Source organism: Oncorhynchus mykiss, chromosome 17, assembly GCF_013265735.2.
Source record: "Oncorhynchus mykiss isolate Arlee chromosome 17, USDA_OmykA_1.1, whole genome shotgun sequence".
Classification (NCBI taxonomy): Eukaryota; Metazoa; Chordata; class Actinopteri; order Salmoniformes; family Salmonidae; genus Oncorhynchus; species Oncorhynchus mykiss.
Genome location: NC_048581.1, coordinates 49,475,163 through 49,487,972, shown reverse-complemented (window position 1 = coordinate 49,487,972; position 12,810 = coordinate 49,475,163). Strand labels below are relative to the sequence as shown.

At 40.9% G+C, this 12,810-nt stretch overlaps 1 protein-coding gene across 5 annotated transcripts in view; it reads right to left on the bottom strand.

The window, feature by feature from the left end:
- The window catches only part of cacna1da (calcium channel, voltage-dependent, L type, alpha 1D subunit, a), a 115,585-nt gene extending 106,528 nt beyond the window's left edge, over nt 1-9,057 (bottom strand). For all 5 annotated transcript variants that reach the window (XM_036948171.1, XM_036948173.1, XM_036948175.1 and 2 more), the window contains exon 1: nt 8,807-9,057. The gene's annotated coding sequence lies outside the window, so the exon portion shown is untranslated. The remainder of the gene's footprint in view (nt 1-8,806) is intronic.
- Between the last annotated feature and the right edge of the window lie 3,753 nt (nt 9,058-12,810).

Genomic DNA, 12,810 nt, shown 5'->3' with positions numbered 1-12,810 from the left:
GGACAGCGATGATTGAAATACCTACAATCTCACATTCAGAACCACAAAACCATGAACAGCAGCCATCTCAGGTAAAGCTGTGTCAATGGCTAAGAATCACTTGAAGATAAATAGGCTACAGGAAGACCTACACAGGAAGCAGCATACCCAGCAAGAAGCCTGAATCACAAACTCTGTTGTGTGATACTCTGTTTCAGCCATATTTTATTTCAAACATTTAACTTCAAGGGGAATCTGGGTTTGTTGTGATCATGACCAAGGCATTTCTAGGGTCAGTGAGATGTGTTTCACACATCATTTCCCAAGAAGAAGGCGGGTACCAATTACACGCAATATGTCCATAGCCTATTTATCAGAGATGCTGATTATCGAGAGGGAGAGTGTTGCAAAGATTTTTCAAATACTGTGAAGAATTATTATAATTTGAATGTTTAAAAAAAAAAAATTAAAAAAAAAAAATACGTACTTCGTTGACTTGTGAGGTGAAGAAAAAATGACTGAGAAGCCCAGCTGGGCACTATCCTACTTTTGACATTTGAAATTTGCGAGAAGCAGGCCAGGTACTTCTATGCGTGCTCAGGCAACATTAACAGGACAGAGAAACCAGTATAATATGTTTAGCTGTAGGTTGCATACTTCTAGTTCTGCCTGGTTCAGCTTAGTTCTCTTATTCCGGTGCTCTACAATGAGAACTATGCCAAAGCAGGCAGAAATAGAGGTATGCAACCTATAGAAATGAAGGAGAACATATTCTGTAGGAATATTCTCTCCTCCTACACATATTATTATAGTGTTATTATAGTAGCGCTATAATAACACATGTAGTGGTCCCGTCCGTGGTAGGGAACTGGCATTAGACGGTTAGTTATGTGAATCAGACAATGAATCAAAACATTTTATTACAGTTTGTGATAAAATGGTAGTTGTTCAAGGAGAGACCTTTCCCTAAACAAAAATGAATCCACATTTAGAAATACAAAAGGCATTTATTTATACATACAAACTGTATCAGTTAGTGTCACTACTACAATCCAACATTTGCCACTGCCAGAGTAGGCTTTTAGGAAATTCAGTCTAGTTTTGACAGGGTAATGGAATGACATCAAACTAAGGTGTGCCTGTCCGTTTGACTGTGTGATGAGGTTAGACATGATAGCTTCGTGTGTTTTGATGTGGTATAGCAGAGTCACCCCAATTACAACACCGTTGCAGGCAAGAAGAGAGAGAAGGCTGTACTATGAAACTGAATGTCAGTGGTAGACAGTGGTAGCTTATGTCAATGGAAATTCACTTGCTGGGTGGCATGGTGGGCTGGGGAAGATGAGACTTTGTGCTTGAAGCGAATGTCCCGTCTGCTGTCTACGACCATCTGGATAAGACTCCGACGGAAGTGATGAGTACAGGGTTCGTAGACCTTCTTAAAACAATCCACTGCTTGGACCCCTTGCAGAAGATCTGCTTGTACTGCACGTCTCCTGGAAAGACATGGTTGTGGTGTCAGCATTTAGACTCGGTTGATGAAGGGATGTAGGGCATCACACCTTTGTTGGTAAAGGTGTCAACAGATGGGTCCTAAGTGATTATAGACAGGTTAGTGTATTGTTTAGGGACAATGACGCATCCCTCGTGCCTGTGGATCCAAAATGCACTCACTTTATGTATATACGTTGGGTATATTTCAACAGGGGACTGTGGAACGTCTCCAGAAAATTGCATTTTACAAAGAGAAAAAGTGTAGACTAAATAACATGGTAACATGGTCTGGAACGTACTCTGTCTGGTCCTCTAACCTCCTGAGAACCCCGTAACCCAAACAAATGCATACAAACACTACACAAATTCATGTTGTAATGAATTAAATTATCTTTGGTGTCGTAAACAATCCTCGGTTCCTGCCTGTGTCTGGTTAAGAGAGGAGGGGGAGGGCCCCCTACGGAAAAACATCTGGCAGAACACCCAGAATACGTTCTTTAAGTTAAGATAGAGACGGAGCCAGTCACATGTGTGAACCGATCCAATGAATCATGTTTATGTAGGTTTAGATAGCAGTATATAAAGCTCTATGTAAGGAACAGACTTCAGATTGGTACTTACAGTTTAAGTCGGAAGTTTACATACACATTAGCCAAATACATTTAAACTCAGTTTTTCACAATTCCTGACATTTAATCCTAGTAAAAAGTCCCCGTCTAAGGTCAGTTAGGATCACCACTTTATTTTAAGAATGTGAAATGTCAGTATAATAGTAGAGAGAATGATTTATTTCAGCTTTTATTTCTTTCATCACATTCCCAGTGGATCAGAAGTTTACATACACTCAATTAGTATTTGGTAGCATTGCCTTCAAGTTGTTTAATCTGGGTCAAACATTTTGGGTAGCCTTCCACAAGCTTCCCACAATAAGTTGGGTGAATTTTGGCCCATTCTTCCTGACAGAACTGGTGTAACTGAGTCAGGTTTGTAGGCCTCCTTGCTCGCACACGCTTTTTCAGTTCTGCCCAAAAAAAATCTATAGGATTGAGGTCAGGGCTTTGTGATGGCCACTCCAATACCTTGACTTTGTTGACCTTAAGCCATTTTGCCACAACTTTGGAAGTATGCTTGGGGTCATTGTCCATTTGGAAGACCCATTTGCAACCAAGCTTTAACTTCCTGACTGATGTCTTGAGATGTTGCTTCAATATATCCACATAATTGTCCTCCTCATGATGCCACCTATTTTGTGAAGTGCACCAGTCCCTCCTGCAGCAAAACATCCCCACAACATGATACTGCCACTCCCGTGCCTCACGGTTGGGATGGTGTTCTTCGGCTTGCAAGCCTCCCCCTTTTTCCTCCAAACATAACAATGTTTATTATGGTCAAACAGTTCAATTTTACTTTCTTTCATCAGACCAGAACACATTTCTCCAAAAAGTACGATCTTTGTCCCAATGTGCAGTTGCAAACCGAAGTCTGACTTTGTGGAGGGGGGGTACTGTCACGTTCTGACCTTTATTTCCTTTGTTGTGACTTTATTTAGTATGGTCAGGGTGGGAGTTGGGGTGGGCAGTCTATGTTTGTGTTTCTATGTTTTTTCTATTTCTGTGTTTGGCCTGATATGGTTCTCAATCAGAGGAAGCTGTTTATCGTTGTCCATGATTGAGAACCATATTAAGGTAGCCTGGGTTTCACTGTTGGTTTGTGGGTGTTTGTTTCCGTGTCTGTGTTTTTCACCACATGGTACTGTTTCGGATTTGTTATTTCACGTATTCGTTTATTGTTTTTGTATTTCAGTGTTCAGTGCTTTTGTTATTAAAATCGTCGTGAACACTTACCACACCGCATCTTGGTCCGATCCTTACTCCTCTTCAGACGAAGAGGAGGAAATCTGGCTGCATGGTCCCATTGTGTTTATACTTGCGTACTATTGTTTGTACAGATGAATGTGGTACCTTCAGGCATTTGGAAATTGCTCCCAAGGATGAACCAGACTTGTGGAGGTCTACAGTTTTTTTTCTGAGGTCTTGGCTGATTTATTTTGATTTTCCCATGATCTCAAGCAAAGGGGCACTGAGTTTGAAGGTAGGTTTTCAAATACATCCACAGGTACACCTCCAATTGACTCAAATGATGTAAATTGGCCTATCAGAAGCTTCTAAAGCCATGACATCATTTCCTAGAATTTTCCAAATTGTTTAAAGGTACAGTCAACTTACTGTATGTAAACCTTTGACCCACTGGAATTGTGATACAGTGAAATAATCTGTCTGTAAACAATTGTTGGAAAAATTACTTGCTTCATGCATAAAGTAGATGTCCTAACCGACTTGCCAAACCTATAGTTTGTTAACAAGAAATGTGTGGAGTGGTTGACAAACAAGTTTTAATGACTCCAACCTAAGTGTATGTAAACTTCCGACTTCAACTGTGTGCAGTAGTGGATCTTCTGTCATGCATCCCACTGCTTTTTTTTTTGCCGCACCAAGATTTACATGCTAAAATCGCCCCTGCTACTTTGTAGTTAACATACATTGAGAAGGTTTTTGGGAAAGCCTTTCCATCTACCAGAAGATGGTTGTCATTAGCATCATTGCTAACGGCTACATATGGCAGACAAAGGCGCACACACAGCAAGGGGCATTTCCACACTGTTGACTCTTCAGAACGTTGAAAGAAAATAGGAATCACTTATGCATTTTGCCTTATCATCATCTTGGGGAAATAAAATAATGATCTAATAAATTCAATACATTTAGTTGATTTCCTACTTTTCAATACACTTCTACTGGGAAGCCAACATTTTCCCAAACTGGAGATTTAAACAATGATGGTGGATCCTCCAATTCTGGTTTATCCACCCCACCACTGCCATCTTAAATAACTAGTTTCCTTCTGCGCCTCACAAAAGGATAGTTTGAAAAGCGCCAATTTAAGTTCAGAATTATGATTACAACGTGTGCATAGGCTCTAGTCGTTTTAACGGAATAGACTATAATGTTTTTTCAGCTCAGATTACTCAAGAGGCATACAACGCAGTGTAAGCATGGCCTACAGGCCTAGTGAATATATATATATATATATATATAACTCAGCAAAAAAAGAAACGTCCCTTTTTCAGGACCCTGTATTTCAAAGATAATTCGTAAAATTCCAAATAACTTCACATATCTTCATTGTAAAGGGTTTAAACACTGTTTCCCATGCTTGTTCAATGAATCATAAACAATTAATGAACATGCACCTGTGGAACGGTCGTTAAGACACTAACAGCTTACAGACGGTAGGCAGTGGCAGGTAGCCTAGTGGTTAGAGCGTTGGGCCAGTAACGGAAAGGTTGCTAGATTGAATCCCCAAGCTGACAAGGTAAAAATCTGTCGTTTTGCCCCTGAACAAGGCAATTAACCCACTGTTCCTAGGCCATCATTGTAAATAAGAATGTGTTCTTAACGGATTTGCCTAATTAAATAAAAAATGTAATTAAGGTCACAGTTATGAAAACTTAGGACACTAAAGAGGCCTTTCTACTGACTCTGAAAAACACCAAAAGAAACATGCCCAGGGTCCCTGCTCATTTGCGTGAATGTGCCTTAGGCATGCTGCAAGGAGGCATGAGGACTGCAGATGTGGCCAAGGCAATAAATTGAGATGTCCGTACTGTGAGACGCCTAAGACAGCACTACAGATAGACAGGATGGACAGCTGATCGTCCTCGTAGTGGCAGACCACGTGGAAGAGTGGGGTAACATCTCACAGCAAGAACTGGAAAATCTGGTGCAGTCCATGAGGAGGACATGCACTGCAGTACTTAATGCAGCTGGTGGCCACAACAGATACTGACTGTTACTTTTGATTTTGACCCACCCTTTGTTCAGGGACACATTATTCAATTTCTGTTAGTCACATGTCTGTGGAACTTGTTCAGTTTTTGTCTCAGTTGTTGAATCTTGTTATGTTCATACAAATATTTACACATGTTAAGTTGGCTGAAAATAAATGCAGTTGACAGTGAGAGGACGTTTCTTTTTTTGCTGAGTTTATATATACACTCCCGTTCAAAAGTTTGGGGTCACTTAGAAATGTCCTTGTTTTTGAAAGAAAAGCACATTTTTTTGACCATTAACATAGCATCAAATTGATCAGAAATACAGTGTAGACATTGTTAATGTTGAAAATGACTATTGTAGCTTGAAACAGCTGATGTTTTATGGAATATAGGTGTACAGAGGCCCATTATCAGCAACCATCACTCATGTGTTAAAATGGCACGTTGTGTTAGCTAATGCAAGTTGATCATTTTAAAAGGCTAATTGATCATTAGAAAACCCTTTTGCAATTATGTTGTGCTAATTAACTGTTGTGCTCATTAAACAAGCAATAAAACTGGCCTTCTTTAGACTAGTTGGGTATCTGGAGTAGAGGTCGACCGATTTAATTAGGGCCTATATCAAGTTCTCATTGATGTATTATATTAAGTTAAAATAAGTGTTCATTCAGTATTGTTGTAATTGTCATTATTACAAATACATTTAAAAAATTGTCAGATTAATCGGTATTGTTTGTTTTTTGTCCTCCAATAATCGGTACGGCGTTGAAATATCATAATCAGTCGACCTCTTATCTGGAGCATCAGCATTTGTGGGTTCGATTAAAGGGTCAAAATGGCTAGAAAAAAATTACTTTCTTCTGAAACTCGTCACTCTATTCTTGTTCTGAGAAATGAAGGCTATTCCATGCGAGCCATTGCCAAGAAACTGAAGATCTCTACTCCCTTCACAGAACAGTGCAAACTGGCTCTAACCAGAATAGAAGGAGGAGTGGGAGGCCCCGGTGCACAACTGAGCAAGAGGTCAAGTACATTAGAGTGTCTAGTTTGAGAAACAGACCTCTCACAAGTCCTCAACTGGCAGCTTTGTTAAATAGTACCCACAAAACACCAGTCTCAATGTCAACAGTGAAGAGGCGACTTCGGGATGCTGGCCTTCTAGGCAGAGTTGCAAAGAAAAAAGCCATATCTCAGACTGGCCAATAAAAAGAAAAGATTAAGATGGGAAAAATAACACAGACACTGGACAGAGGAATATACAGTATTTGTATGTTTTCATGCCGATTCACAGTGCGCACCACACCAAGGTTTCTACAGGTGAAATGAAAATGTGCTCGTTCTAGCTTGTGGAGAGAAGATTTTTGTCATGTTTATGACAACAACATAATGTTGTTGATATAGTAATGACTATATACAGTGGCAGAGCTATGGTGAAATGTCCTTTTCAAAATTGTTAATAACTTGACACACTCAACAGCTACCCCAACCAGAACCACTATACTCCACACTAACCAAGAGGCCTCATGCCACTAATCTTTAAAAAAGCCATTGACATTCTGTAACAAACTCAAACCTAACTCTTATTGAAATGATTGGTACTGTTTTATGCGACATAGGTTAGTCACGCGTGATGCATTGCATAGCCGTATGCTTTTTGTTAGTCTTCTTCATCTCATTTCTCTTGATTCAAGAGTCAGTCGGTCTCCTCTGTCTTCCAGTGTTGAAAGACATGCATGTGTCAGTGCGAGTTATGGAATGTTGTCACTGTCACCACCATGCAGGGGGTCATGAGATGATCTCACTCCTTCAGCCCTCCAACAGTATACAGTCACACGGGTATAGTAACACTATAATAACACATTAATAGCAGAGTAGTACTAGTAACATTGTAATCACATAGTAACAACTGAATAATTATATCCAACAAGACCAATAATTCAATCTACCTTCTTTATAATCTAACTACACAAGGTAAGAGTGGGTAATCGTTCAAATAACAGTGTCGGCAAACAGGGCATAGTAGGCTATAGGCTGGATATTCTGCTGAGTCTCATGATTGGAAAATGAGGAGAGAGAACACCCCCTCCCTCAAAAAGGAAAAGTGCACCGATAACATTTTTTTTGGAACCAGCAAAGAGTTGAGTGAAAAAAAAGAGTGGTTAAACCGAAACGCACTGGCAATGCTAATATAAATATAATGCATTTCTAAAGTACTATTGTTGCATTATAACGATGCAAAGTTAAAGCATTGGTATATCAAAAATAATGTAAGCAAGGCTCTATGATTAAAGGCACACGTCTAGGATATGTGGCTGGGTGATGGATCCGACCATTGCCATCACAACAAAGAGGGGACACAACCATGTAAACAAGACGAAATTATTCACTGAAAAATGCTGCCACATGTATTAAAATATCACCGCATATGACATGCTTCCCGAGCCAAAAACAACAAGGATAAGCTGCATGAATTCAAAGCTGTTACTAACACAATTTGGTCAAATCAGTTGTATAAGTCCTTGAAGTACGAGTGCTAGGCCCCGCAGAGAAAACAAGAAGCTGAAAAAGGTCACATTGCCTGAATATTCCAAAGAGCGTATAACATTTCTCAACTTCCGTGTATAATAAGGATAGAACGTTGCAATCATCTTTAGCACTGAATATGAACACATTCATCCTGAAAGCACCAACCATTAGCCTAGTGTTGTCATCAGAGGCTTCTGTTTCATTTGCTGTCCATATGGAACAGTAGCCTATGCAGAATGCATCCAAACGACAGCGCATGTGAGATGATTCATGTCCAGTAACATCGATAGAAATCGACACCCGGCGCATTATAACGTGATGTAAATAGCGACTGGCATTCCCACGAGCGATTCGCGACACATGAACAATAGGCCTACCCTTCACCTAACGTGGACGTATTTCTCCTTGAACACATTGAGGTATATCGTCAAAATCCCTAAAAACTGTGTAAAATGACAGTCCGGCTCCAGGCGCTCATTGCGAAAATGGAGCAATCCATGACAGTCAGATGGTCCTGGCGTTCCTCGGGAGAAACAGCTGGCGTTATTGCTAGGTTACAATGGGTTACAAAGCCCACTGATGGTATTTCGGCTCCGGTCCAGGGATACAAGGTCTATGGCTTTTTGCCCGGCGTTTATCCCCCGCGACGAATTCGGAGAAGGGATAGGCTACAATGCAGCCACCGAACTTCAGTCCAAATGACAAGCATATCTGTCTCGTTCACTCGGTTATTGTCATGATAAATGATAAATCATCTCTACGCAAAGCTATTCTGAGATATCCTCAACATAATAGCAGGCAATATGAAGGACAAACTTGGCAACACGGTTTGTAAAAACGAAATGGACACGGTCACTGAGCTATATTGTTCTGGTATGGAAATAATGAAAACAGACATGACTAAACCATTACAAACCCGGCCTCGCTGAGCTAACATGCTAACTTCAGACCCGATTCCATGCAAATAAAACGTACCTTTTCCGAAGACTTATTATTCGGCAGATACCTCAGCGTTATCCACTCGGTAGGGAAAGTCCAGTGCTTTAACGCAAGTCCAGTCTCAAACGGCGAGTTATAATTCATTAGCTTGAGGGCAGGGGCATTACTAAAGCCCTTCCATGTTGATCGTGGAAAGCATGAGACAGGAGAGTGTATGCGGGGGAGAACAGAGCATCCTCGCCCGCTATGCAGCGCTGCTTATCGCCACTGCGTGAGTGAACAGTGAAATGAGCACATCAGAATCAGAGCTCGCTTCCTTCTGGCTCTGTGTCCCTCCTGATCGTGCACACGCGTCTCTTCATTTACACCGCACGCAAACAGTCACCAACACGAAAGGTCCACAGTGACTATATAGTCTAGGTCTACTAATTAGGTCTAGCCTACTTTTAATTGATTTTAATGAACATCCTCAACATTAAATTCCACCTCAATTTGGGAGGCTAATGGTAAATGCAAATAACATGACTGACTTACTGAGACAGCATTGCCACACCACTGACACAGTAACAGTAGTACTCTAATTTCATTGCCTTGATTAACTTGGAAATATGAAAACTGAAGGTCCATGATGATAAATTCTATACTTTTTTTTTCAATTATAGACTGTCTTTGTAGTAGCAGTAAAAAAAGGGCTCATATTCAATCCATTAATGAAAAATGATCAATTCTAGTTGACATGGTCCGAGTGGAATTGACCACATTACATATTGAAGAGAGGCGCACGCCAGCATAGCCCAGCCATATTGTGGATGACCCGCAAATGTAGTCCCGCATCTGCCTCAAACGGATGGCGTAGAATTTGATCGAGCTTTAATGTCTGTCATTTATTAAAAGTAAATCTGCTGCAGCAGCCAGTAGAGAGAATTAAGTTGACAAGTGTTGAAAGCAGCGGCTATTTTTGCATGTAAATCTTAGTGGGGCAACAAACAAAAAAAAAACAGTGGGATGCGTGTCAGCAAAGACCCTACACAACACAACACTAAACAATACATGAGTTGCACTATAACGGTGACAAACGGTGAACACAAACTGTTAGGGCCTATACATAAAGCTGTCACAACAGCATTCCCAACATCTTACCACTGCTACACCTGGCTATCAGCGGAGCCTTTTCTGGCAACAAAACAGTTCATTCAGCCTCATTTACTGCCTTTCAAAAAAAACATTGCTGATATGGCTGACTTGCTTAAACAAATGTGGTTTCTACTGACAAATGAGATGTACAAACTATGGCATATGGGGACAACAAATGGACAAGAGGCAATCGGTCATTTCGATTAAGGCATTAATGGGTGAGCGAATACATAGTCAATATAACCATTTGTTCAGCACTTTTGAAATGTACAGACAGAATTCAGAACACGGGCCGTTCTTACAGTGTTCTCCCTGTACACATTATACCCATAGGATAAATACATGGGGCATATAAGCAGACAATGAAAGCCCTTACAATATTCGATGATTACATTTCTCTAAAACAGGTTATAGGCTACATGTGCACCACCAAGTCAGGACAGTAGGCGAAATTAAGAAAATAGACCAAATTATTAGGGTGATGCACATTTAACGCCATTTGGGTCTTTGCGGGTCAAAAAAAATATACACCTCATATAACGCTATTTGACGCGTTAAATAAGCTTTTAATTTGACATGTCAAATAACACAATTCTATTATAGAATGTTGTGCGCGCTGAATTTGCACGTGCAAGCCAAGCGTTACCACCACGATCAGTAGCATGTCAAAGCTTAACAAAAAAAAGTTTGGAAACAAGCACACACCGGCCATGGACGACCTGTTTAGAATACTACGATGGTGAAAATATACCAAATTATTAGGCACGTGCCCTAGCACACTACACAACATACACTTAGTATTACTTTCATAGCTACAGTATACATAACTCCCTTGTATATTACATCATTTATGCAGCAGCATACAATACATTTTTGGACTCACCTTGTGAAGGTGGCGCGGTGGTCCTTTGTGGGCAAATTTTGTCATCAAACTTTGTCATCAAAGTCTGGCATTCTCTGGATTTATGGTGGAAACTCGGAAGAAAGAAAAACCCAGCCACTCCATTGAATAGCAGGCTAACGTTATTGGTTGCTTTGCAATGCTTAAGGTTAGGCACTGATTCCTTCCAAACCACGCATTGTTGAATTTGCCATTTTCAACTTGTTGTGTAATCTTTATGTCCAATGACCGATGAGCACAGATACATTTTATCTATAATTTCTCTTCATTATTTCTCTTCAGATGACAATGATTAAAAAGGATTTGCCCGTAGATTGTCGACTTGATTCATTTTGATGACTGCTAGCTAAGACTTTGAAAGTAAGATTTTGACATGATCAGTCCATTCAAAGCTACTGTACATAAAACTAGTCAAATCACGTTATATCTGTCGCCAATGACCTTGAGCCTTCGTGGAAGGGCACTTGTAATATAACTAACTATATGGCAGGATCCAAAGGGCTGAAATTTTGGATGTCTACCCTTACTAAGGACTTAAACTTGGCGATGACGTACTGTCCCCATGAGTGACAGAACACTGAACCAATCATGGCGCAAAGCTTCTATTTTCTGCTGGCTCGCCCCACCACCAAAGAAAGCACTGAGCTAGGCTGAAATACCAGAATTTTGGAGCTGCCTTACTCATGAAAACAAAAAAAAAGACAATGTGTGTATGCAGCTTTATTATATATTTAATATTTTACATTGTTTGCAAACTTATATGTGACAAGTATTAATGCCCAAAAAAATATGCAAAACAGGCAAGCCCCCCCCCCCCCCCCCCCAAAAAAACATGTGTATGTTTATATATATATATATATATATATATATATATATATATATATATATATATATATATATATATATATATATATATATTTCTTTTTTTTTGCAAAATATGTGTGGCTCAAAATGAATGACGGGTTGCCACTTGTTGAAAGTTAAAGTGGACTCAAAAATCAATGAAGCAACCCGTGCCATGAACCCGAGCAATAGTAATGGAGTCTTTGTGTAGGCACTAACTCTGCGGTGGTTCATTAGACAAAGTTTTTGAAAGTTTTTTGGATAAATACCCGAAATAAGGTCTGTGGTAAACACAGCCTTAGGAGATCTTATACATTTTGTTCTATGAGATAATCTTCATCAGAGAACGTCACTGTTCATTTTTCTTGTTACGGTGCGTGAATGAGGACCCAAAAGCGAATCAACTTAAACAGAGCTTCTTTAATTACCAAACATAGGTAGGCTCAGATGGACCGGCAGATTCCGACAGGACAGGACAAGGTTACAGCAAACATGACGGCGGTCTGGTTCAGGCATGAATGACACAAACAAACAAGAATCCGACAAGGACAGGAGCAGAAACAGAGAGAGATATAGGGACCTAATCAGAGGGAAAAAGGGAACAGGTGGGGAACGGGGTGAATGGGTAGTTAGAGGAGACAAGGGACAGCTGGGGGAAAGCGGGGGAGAAAAGGTAACCTAACACGACCAGCAGAGGGAGACAGGGTGAAGGGAAAGGACAGAGACAAGACAACATGACAGTACATGACAGTACCCCCCCACTCACCGAGCGCCTCCTGGCGCACTCGAGGAGGAAACCTGGCGGCAACGGAGGAAATCATCAATCAGCGCACGGTCCAGCACGTCCCGAGAGGGAACCCAACTCCTCTCCTCAGGACCGTACCCCTCCCAGTCAACTAGGTACTGATGACCACGGCCCCGAGGACGCATGTCCAAGATTTTACGGACCCTGTAGATAGGTGCGCCCTCGACAAGGATGGGGGGGGGGGGGGGGGAGACGAGCGGGGGCGCGAAGAACGGGCTTAACACAGGAGACATGGAAGACCGGGTGGACGCGACGAAGATATCGCGGAAGAAGAAGTCGCACTGCGACAGGATTAATGACCTGAGAGATACGGAATGGACCAATGAACCGCGGGGTCAACTTGCGAGAAGCCGTCTT